This window comes from Macrosteles quadrilineatus, unplaced genomic scaffold (assembly GCF_028750875.1).
Source record: "Macrosteles quadrilineatus isolate MER2022 unplaced genomic scaffold, UCM_ALF_1.0 Scaffold_9__3_contigs__length_116548681, whole genome shotgun sequence".
NCBI classification, from domain to species: Eukaryota; Metazoa; Arthropoda; class Insecta; order Hemiptera; family Cicadellidae; genus Macrosteles; species Macrosteles quadrilineatus.
The window spans coordinates 81,386,533-81,410,765 of NW_026542602.1; positions in this window are offsets into that span (position 1 = coordinate 81,386,533).

The following is a 24,233-nucleotide window of genomic DNA, read 5'->3' on the forward strand; positions in this document are numbered from 1 at the left end:
CTTTGTAGGCTCAAGATTACTGCAATACTTAGGATCTCATTAAAACCAACTGAGATTCAAGTCTGCGTTACATTAATTGAGGAAGCCACTTTTGAATGTTACGCATCTTCATTGCGAAGGTAACGGAAATCCTGACACTTGGAATTGTGATGAAGGAAAAGAAAACATTTATTACTTCCAGTTCTTCGTTTCCCTAAATAATGTTTAAATTTCATCCAACTATTTAAAAACACTAATAGGTTTGTAAAGGTTGAATTATCTGCGTTTCCTTTAGAATATCGTTATGGCTTTTTATTTTCCATTCTTTAATTGTTTTATTTATTAAGTTTTTGGGTTTTTTTAAAAGATTGAATCGACTAAATCATCTCTGAATTCGTACAAATTCATTGACCTCATTAGACTACACTTAAAAGTCACCACCATCACTTTTTACACACATTTTTAATATTAGAAAACAATAATACATGTTAACATTTTTTTTCACATTGCACATTTTTGACTTGGTTACTTTTTTCGTATCTTCATAATTTGTCTTCATTAATAAAACTGTATGTTTCTAAATCTATGGTAAAAGAAAGTAATAGGTACTTAAGCAACGAAACTGGAATAGGTTAATGAACCAGCAACATAAGTTACGTGAATTTAGGTACAGTTCTCTGTACCATGAGAATACATGTAATGCTTGAAATATATACTAGTTTAGGTAAACCTTGTATATAACGTACTCAACATAAAATACGGGTGTAAGTACAGTGATTCTGCGTGCCTAGTTTCAGTTTGATCAGATCATGTCAAAGGAAATAATTGAATGATACTTAGATACATATCCACAAAATAAATTACGTCCCTTTCCGAGTGCAACAGAGCCTGACTTAACAACGTTGATAACCCTATGCAAAATTTCAACATCCAAGCAGTTGTAAGTCACTGATAAAATATTTTCCTGCACGTATTATAACTGCTCGAAAGTTAGAATGAAAAAAAACAGAAAGTGTGAAACTGTGTAATGTTCATTGATAAAAAAAATGCCAGCTAACTTTCCGTTACTGATACAGCTGATGCAACGACACGGTGCGGCGCTAACTGATAAAATATTGAACTCACAAAACCTCATTGTTCGTGGTCGGTGAGGCGCGGTAGATAAGATAAAGCGGGAGTTTTCATTCGACTGACAAATTTAAAGGATATCACAATACACTATTTTCAGTCGGTTGAAATGACGTTTGCATGGATATAGAGGGGAAACCTCTATAAACCTCTTATAAACCTTTTCATAAATAATGATTAGTTAAGCATGTGTAAAGGATATGCAAACGTATGTTACGTAAGATAGTTACATTAATAGTATTAATTATTAAGTTTTTTTTTATCCAACCTATGTCAGTATTTTTGTTTGATTTATAGACTCCTTCTTTATGAGAGGTCAATAATAATAAATTACTCTTTTAATGATTAAATTACGCAAATGCACCACTAACCTAGTGCTTATAATACTTTTTAAATATTCCTTCTGCTGTCAAAATACACCAATAAACAGTTTCTTTATACATAAATAAATAGTCAAAAATCCTTATAATATATTTCACATTATTTTCAAACAAGTGTTTTTACCAACTTATTCTTAAACGTTTGGTGGTATATATTGATTTTCTTTTAGTTTCAGCCACACTGTTATATTAATATCCATTTTACATGGAATATGTTGGCTTATATAATACGGTTAAACATAGCTAGTGGCTTGTTTGTGTACAAGCCCTTAAACCCTAGGGAAAATATATATCTTTTTAAATATAATAAATCAAACAAAATAAACAAATTACCTTTGTGTCATAATTTTCCTGTACACTACAGACTTGTTAGTATTAACTTTCTATTTAATTGTTATTTTCATTATATTTTTTTATTCCTTCCAGAATTGGCAGAAAGCAAACATGATATGTGTGGGTAAACGTGGATACGAATTACTGTGACTTGGCGTCACTTTATTTTGAGTCCTTCAATATTAGTAAGCACTATACCATATGTTATTAGGCTTATTAAATGTCATCATGTAAAAAAAAAGGTTGAAGTTGGAATCCGTCCGTACGTTATTTATATTTTCCAATCGATAAAGAAGATTTCTTTAACATAACAACGCATCTTAAGTATCTCAATTTTAATTGGTTTCCCTATAAATAAGCTTGTTAAAATTTATCAAACATATTTAAATAGACAGAATAAACGAGCAACCATTACAGTCAGCGCTCCAAGGGGGTGTTTTACAAGATATATTCTGAACAGTAATGGCTACCCACTCTCCTGTTGGATTATGGATCTTGAAATTCGTGTCTGTGAAGTTTAAAGGAACCCAGGTCAAGCTGTGGTGTCAAAACTCTGAAGTAGAGCAAACGTGACATATTTGATAAACGCTGTGTGACAATTATCTTTTTAATAATAAAAAAATGTTCTTTATCATTTTACTTTATACTTAAAATAAATAAATTAGTTTGATTGGAGAACTATTCTACAGTTTGACTTTTTAAGATGCTGATGAGCATTATAATTATCCTTAAACAAGGGATTTTCAATAGATCTACTTGAACATACGTTAAAATTTCTAGTATAAAAGATTCTTGAAAAGATTATTTTACTACTTTAGTTTGGCTCCGATGATCGAACGAAGTTCTTTATTAATATTTTGTCTCGTATATCTATATTCTTATTATAAATTATCTAGTTTTAACCATCTTTATTTGTACAGACAATGTTAAATATATGGTTCGTCAAGTACGTCTTATAATTATGCTATTTTGCCTGAATCCGGAGATAATTTATCTATGCCGTGTTGGAAATAAGGAAAGTCAGAAATATTCTAGGAATTCAACAACTTTGCTTATATTTTACTCACAGAAGTAGTTAAATAAGTTTATCTTAGCCTATCTGTTATTTTTGTTGCAAAACCTTTTTTAACCTTATGTTTTCTTTACCTGAGTTACTGACATATGAACTCTATCACTAATTCTTTATTTTGTGTAATATGGTAAGTTAAAATCCTCCTTAAATTAGTCAAAACATGTTTTTCTTATTAAGTCGTCCATGCCAATTTACAACGACAATAATAATTAACTACAATTTATATAGTTTTTTTTTTTTTTTTTTTTTATCTGAAAACATCCAATAGTTAATATAATGACACTATACAATACTAAGCAGGTGTTTTGTCTGCTTCAAGTAAAATACTAGAAACTTGTCTATCAGCAAAGCAGCCTGGCCCTATCAAGTAAAGACGTTGAACAAACAAGTCAACAAAGCAATAAAGATCAACTGTTTCTGTGAAGGGTCAATTGGATTTTCCCTCTTCGACCAGTTCTATCGAAGACAATTCAAGCTGTTCCGTAACTACTAGCTTCAATTTGGCTGTGACTTCCTTTTCTTAAATCTTTAAGGCAATCTTAAAATTTTGACAAATCTTATCCTATATTTAACGTTGTTGCTATCCATACATTTATATTATTTTAATACATTAAGTATATTTTAAGTACAAACGAAAAACTTTAAAACTATATCAGTTGCGTTTAGTGAAATAACCAATGCAACCCCTTTGGCAATGCCAGCACTAATGTATTTTCTTGACTCTTACGTTTAAGGACTTGTGGTGTGTTTTTGTCTGTGGTCCTTAGAAATTCATTTTTGATGAATGAAGAAATACAGACCATCTTAACCTAGTGATCGTCGAATGCGGATACTCCGAATAACTAGCAATAGTCACTTATTGTGTTAGGAAAAACTACTAAACCAAGTGGACGATTGGTGAATAAACAAAGCTTGCTTATCATTTGCAGGAAGATCTTATTCCTCCATTCACAACAAACTTCCAACACATCACAACGCCAAAAATCAACCCTCCTCAGTGTTTTTGTGTATTTGGTGTCCACTACCCACCAAAGACCCGTCCACCCGTGACTCGATCTGGTTGCACTGTGAAGTTGAAATGTTTTTTTTTTTATTTATGGTTAAGCCCCTGAGCTGTAACATTAAAACACGTATTATAGAGATGTTGCAGGCCTGCTTGGACGAACATACAGTCGCACCGCGGCGATATAGTGTATAGTGTATCGAGATATAGTGAATGTTTATTTTATGTTTTGAAACAAAAAACTCTAATAGTAAGACAATTTCAACTGGTCACACAGTCATCTGCAAAAAGAATTAATGCATTCACCTTTCATCCACTTGGTATACTCGTTATTCCAGAGCCAATAAGTGACCACTGCCAATTATTTTGAATATAACCATTCGATAATCATTTCATCAAAAGTGCGTTTATAATGAATCATTAGGGCCAAAAAAAGGTCATACAACCTTTAAACGTCGGAGTCAAGAAAATGTATTAATACTTTGCCTGTTTAGGCCTACTAGCAATAATGATTTGCCTGTCTTTATAAGCTAGGTCAAAACGTGCTTACAGTAACTTTTCTAAAATAATTTATTTCTTGGTACTTTTATTTTACATCTTATAATAGTTAGAAGATTTTAAAAATATAAGTCACTTAAAAATGTTTGTGTTACTTCTAACGCGATTGCATAATGTTTCATAAAAAGATTTATTCAGTTTTTTTCCGATATTGTTACGTTTAATAAATCGTAGCTAAATGTGTTAGCTTCCAAAGGATAAGTTGAACATAAAGACTTTTCAAATTAATTTATTGAGGCTGTTTATAGCTAGATATTCATTAGCACGATGTAGGGACTGGTAGGTATTTCCATTCAGCTTCACAATAGAGTAGGAGTCCATTTAACTGGAATTCTTCCATTAAACCATAGCCCAGTTTCCTTCACACACTGAAAAATTTTAAAAATACTTTGGTTGATACAATTAAATTGTTTATTGTTATTGCTTTTAACATGTATCGTATTTAAAGCATGATGTTTGTATATCAATCTTACATAATAAGACAAAATTGAAATACAAATATTTTAATTTAGTTGTGTTATTTGGAAATTGTACATTGAGAAGGAGATTGTTTATGCGAGAATTTAAGATAGCTTCCGTATATAAAAGGTTCACTGTATAACGTGTTAATATCAGCCCACAATAATTGTCTAAGTCTTTAAGACTCAACAGATTAATCAATCACACGCATGCATCAATAAGAATGCAAGGCATAATTTTAGTAAAAATAATTCCTTCGAAATCATTTTAGCTAGGAGAATAGTAGAAACATATTTCCAATTGAGTAGAAAATATTATATTTGTTATTGTTCAGATATTTATGTAGGATAAGTGTTATAAGATTGGTTTGTAAAATAAGTTACAAAAGCCATCTCACTCCATTTTACACTCAGTCTATACTCAATTGGGTTTAAATACGTACCTAGGTGGTATCCTAATTTCAACTGAGAATTGATAAAATATTAAACAGTAATTCTTTCAAAATTCGGACTCATAAAAGCGTTATTCCATATATACGTCCCAATGACTGTAATTAAAATAGACCACTATGTTTTCACATCGCTTTACAGTTTTAAGAAATTCAAAATGGCATAAAAAGGCTGATGACACAAAAACAAAGTACAGACTAAAACAAAGTTGAGTACAGACATAAGCTACTACTCTCTACGGCCCAGTGTTAAGTCAGGGAGGGATACTTTGGCATAGCTGTTTATTTTATTACGCAGAGAATGTATAATAGTATCAAGAGTGTATATAGCTTTCAATAGTGCAAGCTGTTCATTAAGTTTAGCTAACACTTTTATAAACTGTAACTAAATGGATACTGAATAGGGACAGTTAAATATGTATTTTATTATTATAAGAACAATTTTGTCACAAATGTTACCTGTTTACCTGTGAAAGTAGATCAACAATATTTTTCCAAAAGCTTTTTCAGCGTGGTTATACCTAGAACCTTCGTCATATATATTTTTTCTTGCGAAACTTTTTTAAATTTTATATGAGACCAAACTCTACTTCAGAAACAGTTGTTGGCAATGATAAAAGAGTGGATGTTACGTATAGACCCTACCGTGTGTGAAATATAGGAAGCTCCCGTCAACTGCAGACACCAAAAATGTCTAAAACAGAATCAGGTTGACGATACACTAAAATAAAATAAAATACACTGCCCTAACCAACAATATACATATTTATGAGGTTCAAATTTTCGTTTACTCAAACCTTACGAGGAAGAAGCGTTTGTCTTATAAGTTTTTCCCACATGTGTGTTCAAAGAGCCTTAAGAATATTGCGTCTTAAAAACCTTCTGTTACATTAAGGTGTTTACTGAATAGAAGTTTTGCATACAAATATAATTTGTATCGGCAGTCGGGTATTTACTTAACAATTTCCTTCTAACCTAAAAAAAGTTAATCTATAACACAAGAAAATCATTTTGAGTGTAAGACATTTGAGAGATTAGAAAACTATAAACTTAAAGTGTATGACTCAAACTTACACAACACACACAATACTATATTTCTTTCATTCAATGACTACACCCTCTATTAAAAGCTGATTTTTAAAACTGTAGGCTAATTTAAAAAAATCCACACACCACACTGACGCAACAACAAACATCTCTTTGTTAAAAGTAGGTTTTATGAATTAGAACTATTTACATTTTCAATACACAGTAATAAAATCACATTATATTACCCCTAAAAAGACTATGCTCTATGCCTTTATCAATTCTCTCATCTCTTAAGTCATTCAAGTCCACGGTCATATTTTAATAAATACTAAACGTTTATTCTTGCCTATACTATTAAAAGAAACTTCTTTTGGAGCTTATATAAAGAATACTCCAGAAAACATCTTTCAACAAACCAAATTGAAACCGAGAATTCAAAAAGAAAAAAATAAGCAATATAACAATTGGTGGAACATAAAGGGTTAAGTTTTACTTTAACCACATTTCATACCGGAAGTCCTGTAAAGTCTGCTATCTGGCACTGTATCCGCTTCCTGAAGTAACATACTGGATGATTGTTCCAGCAAAGTCCTTTGTTTGTTACAAGGTTTAACAAATGAAATTGGTTATTGCATGATGATACAATTTTTTTCAAATTATTCTTTACTTAGCCGAACATTAATATTACTTTAACCACAGATCATGTGTTTATAACTAAAATAAATGAGTTACGAAATATAACTTGTTTTTATGTGAGAATTGCAATCCCCGCTTTATAGTGGTGTTAAGGGTTTTAGTAAGAGAAACAATATCACCAGAATATAAAATTTTTTTTAGAAAACGTACCTCAAAGGTGCATCCATTAAATGTTTTAGCCAGAACAAGTAAATAAGCTTTTGAAGTTAAACTGTGAACATATTTCACAGAACAAAGGATTTTGTAAAATTAATTAATACAGTCCTAAGAATATAACAAAACATACAAACCATTTATTTCAACATGTAATGCATTTACAGTATTCTTACAATATTTGTTACATGTTTTCTATTATTTATGTCTGTCATGAAATAAAGTAAACAGCTCACACGGGGCAATGTGGCGACCGTGTAGTCGTAAAAGCGGTTTTCACAAGGGTCAACCTGAACAATACTTTCCGTCTCATTTACTTCACCTGGAAACGATTCCCTTAGTCATTTATTGTCGGTGGCTTAAAACTCGACGAATTTAATCAAGACCGTAATTATTAGAAGTAATATAACGATTAAATTGTTTGTTTTAAAACTATTAAATAATTTTGAATTAAATTTAAAAATGATAGGGGTTGGAGGTGAAAATTAGAAAACCCGATATTGTATGATCAACTCATGAAACCCCAACTCATGAACTCATGTGTGATTTCAAACTTGTATAAACATAAAAATCTAAATAGGTTCAAGCGTTAGTACTAAAATACATAAAATTCGGATTCATTTTACGCGAGATATTTTACAATCGGACAAATTCAATGTTTTTGGATGATGTTTCTTAGCCTCTGGGGACATTAACACGTTCAAGTAAAGTGATCCGAGGTCTAAGTTTCACAATGAGACCTACGATATGAACCTTCACATGGGATATTTGGCATAACCAACTGTAAGGTTTGCTTTTAAAAATAAAGTTAGTATAGTACAAAATAAGTACATATTTTATTTACAACTGCAACCTAGAGTAAAAAACATTTCCTCGCCGTATATGAGTTGGATCCAAATGACGCATAAAATATTTTTAATTGATAAATATGTTGTTTTTCAATATCAATACTAAGTAACTAAAATACCCCCGCCGCAGCAAACCTGCAGACTAAGTGAATTTCAACTTGTCTGATTACATTTTTACTAAAATATTTCCATAAATGACGGTTTATTATGTCAAATGAATGAAAAACAAATCATAACCGTTTCGTGAGAACATCTTGATGTAAAAATAAAGTTAATGAAGGAAGTCATTGTAATACATTGTTCATCTGTTTAGCTACTCCGTCTTTCTTAAAAAAATCGGATCAGTTTTTTGATAAGAAAGCCATCTTATACCAAAATGTACACAACCAGAAACAGAGACACACATGCCTACGAATATGACTAAGCGCTCCCTTGGGCTACTGATGTACAACTTTTGTTCACATTTGACTCGTTTGGATATGTAAATACATTTACCACTGAATTATAGAAATGGTACTTAACTGTAGGAAGAAATTATAGGAGTACTATAAAGAAATAAAACAATTTACCAACGAAATAAAAATTATTAGTTATATTTTGTATTGGCTAACGTTAGATACATCAGTTTAAACTCTGAAGTTAAGTTTGTATTTATAGTAGTACATATTATTTACGAATGAACTACTGTTTAGTAAAATTATACATTTTATACCTAATGATATTTATTTTATTTATTCTAAAACTTTGTCATACTGTAGATTATTTATTCTAAACCTATGTCATTAATTATGAAAACAAAAACGTATAACGGTTGCTGTGTAACCCAGGCTTTGCTTTCTATTTATCAGAATGTCTAAGTTATAAAATATAAAGTTTTTTTTTATATTTTCATGTTAACAGTAGAACAATATGGCATGGTCATTATGGATTCGAACAATACTTTGGATTAGGCGGTATGGTTCCTATTGCGAAGCACAGGTATAACAGTTAGTACTATTATAAAATTGAGGAGGTGTCTGTCTGTATGTCTGGATAGCTATCACGACAAAAATACTAAACCGGTACAGTCAAATTAAGCACAAAGATGGTCCACACAAATAGGAATGTCTTAGGCCTATTCACTTCCCAGAGTTTCTCTTGGGCTACGCCCCTTGGATGTCCAAAGTTTTGCGGTGAGGTTTTCAAAAGTAAATGTTAATTGGTTTAAATATAATATATGCTACTATACCCGTAGTAAAAATATTTTATTTAGGACTAAGGTATACATCAGTTAGAATGTTATTACTGAATCCATTTAATATTTAATATCGAGGTAGTGGCTAAGGTGATCTAACCTAACCTAACCAAACCCTACCTCATTCTCTATTTTCAAAATCCCGTTTTATGACAGAAACTACATGTAAGTTAGATGTAATATTTTATCAAACCAAGAACGATTACATAACACTGCGTTGGTTCCTAGTTGTATTGATTGGCAAAATTTCAGTATAAATTATTCATACTGAGGCACTCGGTTCAGCCATTTGAGTTTGTATGCTAAACTAGCTTTAATATTCCCACAACAGGACATAATGCAAATAAGGTAACAGGATATTGAAGATTTGACTACTTTACCCGGGAAGTTTCTTCGTTGCTTTTAGTCGAGGGTATGAACAGCTTCATTTTGGATGGTAAAGTAAAATAACGTTTATAGCAATTTTTGTGTATGCAAAAAAATAACAATAGGTCAGTGATAGAATTAGACGATCAAAAGTCGTAGTGAATGCAATTATCAAGAGATAATAATTCGAAGCTGTGGGCTCGTATTATTAATAACATGTTTTGACGTATCATATTTGAGTAGGTTGCAGTCTTATATCTAACTACCATCTTGATTAGCAGGAATGGTACTTGAGATCTTGATCCAAACATTCTTTTCGTCACGATATTCCAAGGTTTGTTGTATAAAATCACCGTTTAAAATAATTGCTGTCAATGGTTACTTCAGTAACTGGCTTTAGATTTTCTTGTTATTCCGTGATGCCGGCACGGTGTTTTCTTTTATTTAAAGGGGGTTTTTATTTATAAATGAATTTAATATTTTCCTAATGAATTTAACTTTTATAAATATCTCTCTAACAGCATAAAAGTAGCCGTTTTGTACAATGGAGGACATCGGTTACTTAGTTCCCTGCAGGATAGTAGTTCTATTATGAAAGATATAGTTTGCTATTTTTAAAAGATTGTCAGTTTGGTCCTTCAACGCTGGTTTAATGTAACAAATCTGCATATATTAACTACAAATAAACCATTACTTAACAAGAGTCAAAAAGACTTCAACCAGGCAGCTAACTAATCATGATGTTAAAATTACAAATCACAACTTAAATGCGAGGTAAATAACTTTTTATTATTTTGGCTGTTGTTAAAATAAAATGTTTTTGTGATGTTGATAAATGGTGTTGATATTGATTTAGAATCTTACAGACGAGCAAGTTGATAATACTGTTCAGTATGACAAAGAGGATATTTGTTATTTATTTTAAGTAAGCTACACAATGACTTAGCTAAGTAAAACAACTCCTCCAGTTAAGTTTTGTACTCGCGTCTCAACAAACACGACTGTATCTATAGTTGCTTCGTATTACAAAGTGTGTATGTGTTGTGGCACAGACTAAACAATGCCTCCGGCGCCATTTTGTACGTGTTTGCCTAACTTACCCAACCGTGTATCTTGTTTCCCTTTGAAATGCACGCAGTTTTGTACACATATCTCCACATAACAAAGAATTTTTTTTATGCTTTCCTTACACTATTTTCTATAAGATACAGTACTCAACTTACTTTGTTATATTTAAGAAAGATATCATACCGTATATATGAAAATAAATTAAAAATAAAGTAGCCTACTAATTTACATCCTAAAAGTTACATCCTACGATAATTTCTATTCAATCTGTTTGGTTCCACCTCATACCATTCAATTTTATGTTTTAATAAAGTTAAATTTTTATAACAGGATATAAGCTAATTTTGGTTTTTATTCGATGTATGTAACAGTTTTGGTTTTAGTATTTTAAAGGCTCTAATTAGCCGATGAACTGTTTAGGCTAGTAAATTAATTGCAGATAATTTATTGTGTGTCAAAATCTATTTAAACTTATCCTATTAAGTAATTAAGTGTATGTAGTTTTATATCAAGAAACATACAATATAATTTCAAAGAAATTAGGTCAGTATGGTATGAAGAAACTTTATACTAATGAGTTTAATGTTCAAACATACTACAATATAATGCATGGACGTGACCTGAAAAGGAATACTAGATTTTAATAATTATTGTTGGTATGGCTCTAAATACTAATACACAGCGCTTTAAGAATCGCTTAGTTTAGATGGGATGTTTTTTAAAATAACGATTTGTTTGTGGACTATAAATAATATTGTTATTCAAAACCAAATACTGGGTGGGGCAATGAAAGCGCCCCAATTTATAAACAGTGCAAACTCAGTAATATTTACCCTATGGATATAAATAGCACACCAAAACACTGCTTATCTTTTGCCATTTTAACTTAACAAAGTAATTTTTCCATTTCTTGAGAACAAAATCCTACAAATGACTTCATTGTCCTACCTGACATTCCTTTTTAGCCACTTGAAACCCAATCAAATACTCCTCCAGCACTTCTTCAGGAATCACTTTAGTTTTTGGACTATCCTTAGCTTCGGTTCAAGCAAATCTGTGAGGTGACTTTGAAAAACCTAGAACGTCAAGTAGCTTATTAGAACAACGCCCCCTCCCAAAAAAATCAGCTTTCAACAACAAAAGCTTCCTGGCAAATCTCTTCGGACTTTGAGTTACTGGGACTCATATTCTTTTAACATTTGCTGGTGTACAAAGAGTTTTGCAGCACCGACCGATTTTTTTTTGTCCTAAATAATTTTACCCAGTTAAACATTGTTTTCCAATCTGGAACAGCGCCATGTTGACCAAGGATGGAATACGGTCCAAACAATCTCTGGGGTTTTGCACAAGAACCACTATTTTATAAATAGGTTTTCACATCAAAATCTCAGTGTTAATAGCCTCAGGCATAATATTTACAAAAATGGCATAGTTTAGTTGATGTTTTAAGCACAGCTGATCATTCACTGTTGCAACAATTAACATGTGACAGGTAAAACACATTGTAGCGTTCTCATTGCCTCACCCTGTACTTTAGAGGGATGATAAACCCCTCAAAGAAGTACCAATATATACTCACTTCGTTCAAAGTACATGTAGTTAACTTCACGAAAACGTAGGCTACCTCTTAAGGGACCTATGTTGTATGCAAAATGCAGTTAAGCAGTGTTAAAGGAATACACAATGACAATTAATAGTTAAGAATCAACAAATGAAGTTGGGTTAAATTGAACATTCAGTAATTAGCTTCAACCTGTAAACGTAAAATCCATTTTCTAACAAATTTTGATGTGAGGATATGTGTAGGCTCATTCAAAACTAAAATATAGGCAACATTCATAAATTGCTTATTTGCTGTTAGTCTAAAAGTTATTTTCATTAGAGCATAATAAAACCTATAACTTGATTTATCTAAAGGAGTTTTGCTTTTTTTTTTGCGAAAAGTGTAGTATAGTCATAAGTTACTTTACAGTAAATTTAGATATTTGGAAGAGAATTAGAAACCATTGAGTTGTTACATAGAGTAGAGAAGAACCGAAAATAAAAACAAATGAGGACTAAAAGAAAATAAGTCTTTCAACACAAATAACAGACGTTTGACCACATAAACGGTTAAAGCCTAAAAAGAAAACGAATATTTCTTTGAAGCAACATTAAGTTACATCCTGCCCAGATGCTTTACAGAACTCCCTGGAGAGGCGGATCGTACATCTTCCAAGTTAAAGTTTAAGTCCACTTTTCGTTTGTGTTGCCTCTTTCAACTTTGCTCTTCTTAGCTTAAAGAGCTTTAATGAGCTTTAGTGCCTTATTTCCGCATTGCCTCTTTAATTTCGCTTATAATGCCTTTATCTTTTTACGGAAATGCAATAATCATAATTTTATAACTAAAGGTCTGGTTTAAGTAGTTGAAATATTCTTTTCGTTTGAGTGGGATTACAATATGGCTACAAGTGGCTTTGAATATACCTAGATGAAGAACAATGATTCTTAATATTGATATTAAGGATAAACGAAATAAATATGTATTAAAAAAACTTGAGTTAACTTCCCAAGAAAAAATCACCTAATTACTCGTAACATTATTTTAGTTTTTAAACAACAAATAATGCTTTGTTTTAACAAAAAATCCCTATTTTAGAGGCCTATTTTAGTGTTCATTTATGTATTCAATAGTATCGATGCTTTTTTGTAGGATTTTAAGAATCGCGTTCCTCACTTGAACTATCATATTCACCCCCTTGATGATAAGGTAAATAGGAGAACTTTATATACTTGTTAATACTACATAAATTTTACGTCTTTCACGTTCAGTTAGTCTAATAATCCTATACTTGCGACCAAATAGATTTATTGTCCACAACAGTACAAGAGATTCAGTTGAGATTTGTGATATTAGAGATTTACTGAGCTATTTGTTTCATCCGAGAGTTTCACTGGAATTGCAAAAAGCGATCAACCTAGAAATGTCTGATTCCTGTGATCTATATTGGAGTTAGCTTGCAGTTTAATTTTAGAAAGCAGTTTTGATGTAAATACGTTATAAACTACGTTTTACATTAATTTCTTACTTATCAAACCTGTGTTTCGAATTTGAAATATATTTTTTTAATAGTTTTTCTGTATTGCAGTAATGCATTTAATGACATGACAGAGTTATTTTATATGCATACTATATACGCTTATTTCTTATTCAATATTTCCAACATCAATGAATATATAACTTTATTAAACGATTATATGGAGTAAAATTATGGATATACACTGTTGGTACTATGTGTCAAAGGTATTAATAAAATAATGCTTTTGAAAATGTTACTGTTGTTTGTTATTTTTAAGGTGGTTGGTGACACGCAAACGAGTCCCAGATCAATGGATTTTTGCTGTCTTAAGAACACACACAAAAACATCTTGCGTAAGGTCATATTATTTTAAATTCCACTAATATTAAACATGTGTACTTTCTATAGCAATATGTTTCCATTGCATAAATTAGAGCCATATCCCCACTTATTAGAACGCACCAACGAAAATAATTTGGAAAATTAGAAACAATATACTATGTTCTACTGTAAACGTATGGAGATTCTAAATGCTTAAAAACGATGCTTACAAATAATGCAAGCGTTCACAAAGGATATCATATTCTAGTGATAGCATATAACTTCCACCCAAGGACACGTTTCTTTCACAGTGGGGAAGTTGTCACACATTAACTCAAATAAACTTACAAAATCTGTAACTGAAAAGTAATACCTTTGATTACAATTGTAGCTAAACTGTACTAAGACATGAATTTCAGTTAAATCACATAACTATTCATTTTGTAAATAGTCAAATGCAATTTTCCGTATATGAAGTAATAGTTTACTATAATTTATCTCCATTTAATATTCAGCTTACCTTCTGCTATATATGTTAAGAGTTTTTTTTAGGTATTTATAGAGGTAATTTATTATTTTCGGGTGGTGAAATTATATACTTTTCCATATTACATGCATAGTAATAAGATTACTTTTAATGCACTTAGGAGTAAATATGATGTTCTTCTACAGGATATTTCGATATTTCATATCACTAAGACTTTATATTTACTTATTTATTCATTCAAAAGTTAAAAAAACAATACAAAGAATTGAAGATTTAAGTTTAGTAATATAGTACATGAACAAGATGGCTAATAATATAAATCAAAGCTACAATACAATTATAAGGGATACATAAAATAAATGCATGCCTAATGCTGCATAATAACTTAACTTTTCCTCAAATCAAGAGGATACCCTACAAGTGGTTTTCATTGGAAACTGTAATTCGATAAAATATCGATACTTATAAGCGTTCGCTAATTCGTATAAGCAGTTTTGCGAACTTATAACAGTAATATTATGAAGACAAACTGTTATATTATAATTTATAAGGAGAAAAAAACCTCATTTACAAACTTTTATGGTATTCACTACATTACATTCCTTATAAATCAACACTACGTGATATTACGTTAAACGTTGTGTCCCTTTACTCTATAAGCATTAACACTATAGTTATACACATGATAATTTATGGTATAGACCTATTTCATGGTTTGGTAAGCTACTAGTAGTACACGAATTGTGGATATTTAAAGATATGCTCTGTGGATGCGATGCTTCCTAGTGTGGATTACCGTCTGCACTATAATGTACTACTACTATCCGCAGAACTATCCTGATAAATAGACCTATTTATCAATTACAAGGAAAAATTCCGCTATAAACTGTAGGTCCCTCAGTTTCTATTGGCTGTATGGGCTATTAATTAGCAGCCGTGTCTAAAAAACTTGTCGGCCTTAGTCACTAACAAGACTACAAGATCGCACCACTCATCCTTCAAAAATATTTAAGTTAAAATTCGCACATAGTAGCGTCCCCATCTAAAATAATTGATAACTGATAATTGATCAAACATCCGCGTTCTATTTTAAAAGAAAAATATATTTTTCCAACAGTTACCTGTGGAATAATTGTGTATAATAAATTAAAATTATAAAAGAAAATTAATCAAGTCATTGTAACAAGAAGAACCATAATAGAATGTTCATTTTTAAAATATTATGAATTGATTAACAATGATCAGCTATTGTTTTTAATTTTAAATGTGAAGGCTAGTAGAAGGAAATTAACTAAAATAACTGAACAGTTACCTGACAAAGCAGTCTTTCTTGTACGTACTATATTGTACAAAGTAGCTAAATTGGTGCATCTACTTACTTTTGCTGCACTTATATATTTGCCGCACTCCAGTATTCCAACCAATACAACAAAAAAGAATTATATTATTTTCGTTACATCTATTTTATATTTTTAAATTCAAAGTCGCATTTTATTTTGATATGTTTAACACAACTATTAAAGAGGTCAGATAATTAATTAGATCATTTGTGCCTTAGAATATAAAAATAAGTATTAGTAGATTCAGCAGCTGCAACTTTATTATGTGATAATTTATACAAGTTAATCGTAAATTTCTGTAATTTAGAATTCAGTGTTGAAAACCATTGTTGATGGAAGCTAAGATAGTAGTCTTAAAACAATTCTTATTTTATTAATTGGTACTATAGTAATAAAAATAAGTCGGTTATAATAGTTTACTAAACTAAAAACAAATAGCAATTTGTATCTTATACGTAAAAGTGTCGGTTGTATCAGGAGAGAGGAGGGTAACGATAAGGTGTTCAGCCCTAACTATCAACAACAAGTAAATCTCAGACACAATGCTGCATGAAATGGGTTAGGCTTCTGAGAAAGTTTCACTGCTACACTCGGTTGAGTTTTAATCCAGATAGTGCAGAGTCAAAAAAGTAAGCGTGTCTGGCTAGCCTTTAATGTCATTGTGTACAAATCCTGGCAAGATAAGATCTTTGAAGTCGCAACAATAAATTATATCACGAGTATACTAATAGCTTACCAAAATATTTACTTGCTTCTATTGCACTAAACCAGATATCGGCCAAACTATGTATCAAGTATGACTTTCAAGAGTTTTATTTATTTCTTATTAAATTCATGTTATACTCAACCTGGTTACTTAAAAAGGATAGAGAACATCATAAAATGCAAGCAATAAATAGTCTAAACACTGTCAACAATATAAGACAAAAGCTAAAGCGTTTGGATGTAAATATGATAGGCATTTTGTATGTTTCTAGTATATCACTCCTACACTTAAGTTATTAAATGCAAAACTATGTTAATATTATAAAAGTAAAATAAAGTACTAAAACTATTTCGTGGACTGAAAGATATTAGAACACTTTACAGATTTGAATTATAAATTACTATGCTCAGTGTTCTTTGATGTAATTAAAGCGAGGTTCTTAAACAAATGAGGCTCTCAGGCAATAAAGGTATGCTAATGGAACTGGAAACTTTTAATTGAATTTTTATTCACCAAAGCGCCTTGCATTTGCTTTAACATATTATCATACTTTTTATGCTTACATTTTTGAATAAGTAAACAAGCTCATGTAATAGATCTGTATTGACAATAGTTATATTGAAACTAACTAAAAGAGAAATTTAAAAATACAAAGAAGAAAAATTCACCAGTTAAATCTACGAATAAAATTGTGTTTTTTAGAAAAATCTTTGACGAACCATTAAAGAACTCAAAGACATCATATATACATATGCAAACCGTATGTACGTTGATTTGCCTAAAAGCGTAGCTCATTGCATTTGCTTCATTTCCCACAACATAAAATAAATTTATTTGTCTTTTTTTACTCTGCTGACTTTGTGTTACTTAAAAAGAAACCCTAATTTTGTAAAATTAACTATTTACATATAAATCCTAAAACCTTTACAGTTGTGCCTAAACCAGACAAGAACATACATTATTAATGTCTTTTACTAAAGAATATCTCGAAACTTGATACACTTTAGAGGGTACCTTAGCTATATTTGAAGGACTGTAGACTACAAACTTTATAAAAGTATGTTCTTTGACTATGTTAAAAAACTAGATTATGACAAATAAATATATTACCATATAATTTAATTTACAGTTTGGTCTATAAAATCCATTATCTTAATTCGTGGTCTGGTAATATTATAAGAACAAAAATATTAATTTTAGAGCTTGAAAACATTTTTGCGCATGTCGTAATTATTGTCAATTAAATTGTAATTAATCATTTGTTACAGAAAATAAAGCAATAACTGATATGATATATAGTATTCGTACCTCGGAGATTGATAATTATTTATAGGGTTTTCATAGGCTGACACAGTCCTGCAGACCTCAGGGGTTTGAGTAAAACCTTAATTCTATATAAACGAACTTTACCTAGCCTAATAGTTTTTCTTAACGCGTAGAATAGTCTTGTAGAAAGATTCCAGCTAAATTGGTTCAAAAGTTTTTGCCTAAATGGAAATACATTTAGAACTTACATTTTTACAACAGTAAAGGTTGGTTGGCTGCAAGATGGAATATTAATTATCATAAAAAAAATGTGTATTAATTTTTTATTGCATCAAAAATAGTTTTAAGACATTCACTGGAGTGTAAATAGTTTCAATATAAATAAAATATTTCTATTCAAAGTCCTTATTAAAAAAAAAAAAAAAAAAAAAAAAAAAAAAAAAAAAAAAAAAAAAAAAAAAACTACGAGGTACACAATAATATCAATAGCGAAAATGTATTAATGAATTTACAACTACACATACAACCTTAGTAAAATTAAATTCTTTTAGTTTCATTTATTTTACATAGACAATACGGCCAACTGCCAATCCTGGCATTAAATCGTTTACTTAGAAGTTGTATGGAAACGCCTATATTGTAGTGCGAAACGTGTGTGGTATGTAAACTCTTTATGAAAAATATGAATGTGTTCAAAGTATACTAAATTATTTCTCAAGCAAACGAAATATCATTTAAGCCTTTTTTCTTTCCGTAACTTTAAAATAAGTAAATTCCCTAACGAAGAGGCAGAAAAAATATAATCCTGCTAATTCTGCATTATCGTACTATTTAATTATAAATATTGATACATTTTTATAAAAAAAAACTATAAATTATTAATTATAAACGTTGTGTGTGTTTTTATTTACCGGTTATCGATCTTCCTTGTCCTTTATTTTTTACGATATAATCACATTTATAAATTTGCATGTCCTGTGAACGATAAAACCGCCTACACACAGTTAAAACTTTTTCGTGACTGTTAAACTTGTTCGAAATATATGTCATTTATTTACCTGATCATAACTGTATTTCTGATTATGCTGTTTGAACCTTTAGGCCTACAATTTATTGTCAGTAATGGTAATGGTTGTACTACGAATATATGTCATGTTAATCTGTTCAGAAATCGACGAACAGCATTGCTTTGGTTAATCAAGCTCCTTAGACATAATGTAGTGGATTTAAACAACAATACGGGATTTCATTATGGTAAAGGTGATGGGTTTGCTGTGCAAAATCCACCCGTTTGCTACATACGGATATTTATAAGCTCAAAATATTTTAATTGCAAAACTTTATAAACAAATCTATTACTTTTTATGTGGGTTTTTGTAAATGTATCTAGGATAAAAGAGGCAATCTTTTAAATGATGACGACTCTTATCTAATAAATATACAATATATTATAGAAGAATCTGTTGTAAAAGTTTACTCGACAGAGAGAATAACTGTCTAATGCCTATACATACCGAACTCAACATTTATGCCAAAATAGCGGTAGTTCAACCACTTTTTATTATCTTGAAACTTAAACTTTTCTTCATTTACTTTTAAATGTCGTATGTATTCTTGGCTGACGTACCTGACATTTTGTTTGCATTACAACATTTTCTAGTTGCATTATTTGGCAATAAAAATATCCCAATCAAATTATGTTGTGATATTAAATTAAAACTACTAATGAAAACAATAGGCTGCATTTAAGGGGGCATACCCAAGCCAAGTAACAAACAAATAATTTATAAACAAGTATTAAACAAGTAATCATATAAGAATTAGAAGCGTTCGTAGCTAAGTAATTTAAGTATATTTGCTGTTATGTAACGACGTCGTGATAAACAATTTCAGTGGTGAAAAAAGTTTAACTTTTAATTAAAAAAAAACCCGCACCCCCCAAGATGCGATACAAACTTACAATAAAGTTATTTTTGCAGTAAATGATTGAGTTAGACTATAAGATATTAGCAATGATAATCAGTATAATATCATTTAGGCACTAATAAGGCTTAAATATCTGGACTGAGCTACTAATTAACTAATCCTAGCTTATTATGGCCACAGGCTATGATTGTAATGTACGTTGATGGATCAGTCTGTAGACATAAACAAATCTACTGTATAACGTAGACTGCATGAAACTTTAATTAATAATTTAATTGATGGATAAACCATCTAAAATTGTGCTAAATGGTAGAATGTAGGATTAATATATTTTATTTTGTTGTGCCTGTTACTAATTATTAACATTCATAATGTGTTAATTCCCAAAGATTAATGGATAGGTAATATCCATAACAAATGTTTAGAATCTTTTTGAATAATTAGTGCAATAACGTCTCTGAACCTCTGCGAACGCTTTTCAATTGTAGGATTTAATACCGTAAACGATCAACTAAAAATTAATGTTTTATAAATTTTGGTGTTTAACTATTATTTTTTGTAGAGTTATTAAAAGGCATTTTGCAAATACAACGGTACATGTTTTGAAACAACGTTTAGCATCTAAGAGCAAAATTGTTCAAGAAATCAAATCCACGCAATTTCTTTAAGTTTATAAACAAAAATGTATAATTATTAGTAAATATACCATTCAAAATTAACAAGTGAAAATAAATATTCCTCTTCTAGTGGTGAACCTATTTGCGGGTTACGAGTTGTTTAGTTTTTTTTTCTTTTCGATCATATTAATAATTTAAATTAAATAACTAAAGAAACCATTATCCTAATATCCTTTCTATTAAAATATTTAATTCATTTTATTTTCCGAGACATAGTATGTAAAGCTATGTATTAATATTTTACTTTTAATAAATTATACATGTTAGATTTTCTTTCTACTAATCCCCAAACTATATCTTCTTGGCTCAAACATAGAATACATTCATATTGATTTCCGATAAAGTATCAGTTACTGATATAATATTCCGCTGCAGCCACTATGGTATAAACTAAAGTAAAACTAGTGCCAAGCCATATAAATTTAGTGTTCAGTTAACTAAACTAAGGCGAACTATGTTAAGTAAACATGTAAGCGAGCCACGTGTTTAAAACCTCAGTCTCTCTAACCCATGAAAACTACAATACTTTACTCTTGTTTAATGTAATTGATTTATGACCACTAAAAAACAATATAATTTTTCAAGGAAGTTAATTGCATAATCAGAATGTGTTACACAAAAACACGTAAAAAGATTATCATGTTCTCAAACTCAAACTAAAACCACTGCGAACAGGCAACTGAATAGATAATCAAAACATTTTGAATTTGATTAGTTTAACCAAATTATTTATGTAATGAATCGTAACAATATAAGTTTTCTTTTACAAACGAACTTTTCTATACATCGTGAAGGTAATTTTGTTCTATTTATTACGATGCGTAAAATAATAGCAATAACAAATCTGTACTTTTAGAGGTAGTTTTTAAACAGACCATGATATATATAACATTATAATTTTTCATATATCATACACCTAAATTTACGGTGTTTCTAAAACGTGAACAAAAAAGTTTAACTTTTATGTATATTTTTTATTTTGCATCAATTGAACAAAGAAAATTATATTATAGAGGCAAGCTATTATTAAAAAGGGATGGAGTAAAATGAGGCAGTTACGCCAACAATAAAGTGATAATTACTCAAATAACATAACTTAAAAATAAATAAAAAAGTTTAGGAGGCTAAAGAAATTATCTTCCAAATCAGATTCAATCTACATCCAGTTTTAATGTCTTCTAGGAATTCCCCTGAGAGGGCGAATCGTACATATTCCCTGTTTAAAGAAGATAATTTAAGACCACTTTGCGTTTCTGTTTAGCTTCGTATATTATTATGTATTGTGTACTCAGATTTTAACAGGTTTATAATTTTGCAGCATATAATTATAACGTGCTGCTAATTAAATTTAAAATATCTCAACAATTCAGAAACGATTTAAGTTTAACAACTATATACATTGAACTCTCGTTTTTTACGGTCAATTTTTCATATCTTCTAATTAGATTTTAAGGAGATTTGCTCGTACTAAACTAACAATAACTGTCCTCAATGACATATAGTATTTATCCTTCCGATACTTTTGATATCCAACGAGATTTTTCTAAGATACATATGCACTATATTATATCTTAAATAAGAACGCTCCAGAACAGACACAATTTATATTGGTCGAAAGAACCATTTTTCGTTTTATTGAAACATACATGAGTCATCAATATTAAGGTAAGTTAATTTTCTATCTAAAAATACATTTTTATGAAGGAAATGCACTAATGACCTAATAGTATGAACAGTTCAAGAATGTTATTCAACGACCTGTATTTAGAAGGGTTTTGATGTTCACTGGACAGAAAATACTGGTATTACTAAAATAAGAATAGTAATGGATTAGAATAAGAACATTTGACAGACGTATATTGGGCAGAAAATCTCCTTCCAAACAGATAAATAAATCAACGGAAGGATCAAGTTAAGTCATCACTGTTGTCAGTTGTTTCTTCACCATCAGTTCTGGGAACGCATCACGTCGTCAAAGCCTTGAGTTCCAAGAAATCGTGATAGTCAATTGTTGCTTAACTCTTGAAAAATTTTCAATGCATTTGTGTCATACACAAAGAATCTATGGTATAGTTGTTTAATGATATACTAGTATGAATACATTATAACTTAACTTATATATATTATATATATTATTAATTTTAACAGGTAGTTTTCAACTCAGCGTAGGGCCAACTAGTAGAAAACAATAGACTACTAAATGAGTGTAAGTAAAAATTAATAAAAATATTGCCGTTATGATATGGAGGTTAGGGGAGGATAATTATTTACTTTAATCAATGCGTACTGCAAAGCCTTTATGTTTTATAAAGAATAATTCCATGGGTAAACCCGTATATTTAGTGCTTATTAACAGCTCATAGCATTCTAATTTAAAATTATCTACAATGTCTCAACAAAATTTATCATTGTTATGAGAGTTTGAGAAGATGATTTTTTACTACGTTGCTTTGATTTAATTTACTCGTTTGATTAATCTATTTTCTTGAAAGATTTATTTTACGAGTGACTTATATATTGCACTATACTTCTTGCATTCGATTCTTGTCTGATTGAATGTACAAGACATCTGTGTTCTGTAAGAGAGAACACAAATACAACATTCCTAGTCAAATGTAGTCAACAGTAGAGACATGTGTCAGCTTTGTAGCTGTAAGCTTATCAATCTGAATATTGGTTTTGTTATGAGAATATTTATACTTCCCACCACATGGAGAAGATTGTGGCAGCGCACGTGTTTATTAAACTGATTTTGTTTGTTCCCCATGCCTCAATTCAGTAAAATGTAGTTAAATATGTACTATGATATTAGGTCAGGTTATTTAAAATTTTAAATACGTTTATTTATGCATGAAATTATAGAATTATCATTTACGGTGCCCATCAAACATAATACTGAAATTTTAATTTTAAAAGGGGTAAAGGATTTAGCTGACAATAAATATGTGCAGTAGAAACCGCGGCTTTTAGGGTCAACCAAAATCACACTACAAATCGTAGAAAACCCAATCAATTAGTAGTATAAATATGAGAAACATTACTATAGGAATGAGCTGTCACGTTATGATAAAGTGTCACAAGAGTATTGTAACTTTTAACAAAAATAAAACTTGTGATTTTGCTTGTTAGTTTAAAAGTTTTATTAATATTATGATTTTGGCCATGTTATGTATGGATTATCAAATTGTTGGAAATAATACAAAATAACGTTCCAAACTAATATAAAGAATATCATTGTTATTGAATAAATTCTCAAACTACTGGATACCTATGAAATAGATTAAAAATCACGAAACATTTTTACATTTTTTGCCAATTTTCTTTTGATTTTCTTACTATTAATATTAATTTCATATTTTTCATAATATGTATTAATTATAGATATTTTTTACCTTTATTTCTACAAATAAGTTATACTCGGCAGCAAATCTGTATGAATAAACCAAAAAGTGGAAATCTATAGTAACATTTTTTTAAACAAAATAAACGTCAACCAACTTGTTAAACCGATACATATTGAAAAGTTTGTCGACAGAGTCAACCAGGCTTAGCATCGTCTAACACACGCTCCACTTAATACGTCATCATAGATTGACGTCATCGTTTTATGAGGGACATTTTATATAAAGTTTTCAACTAATCGTGGCATATGGATGTCATTTTAAGAAGACAATCGCTTACTAATAGAATGTATTTG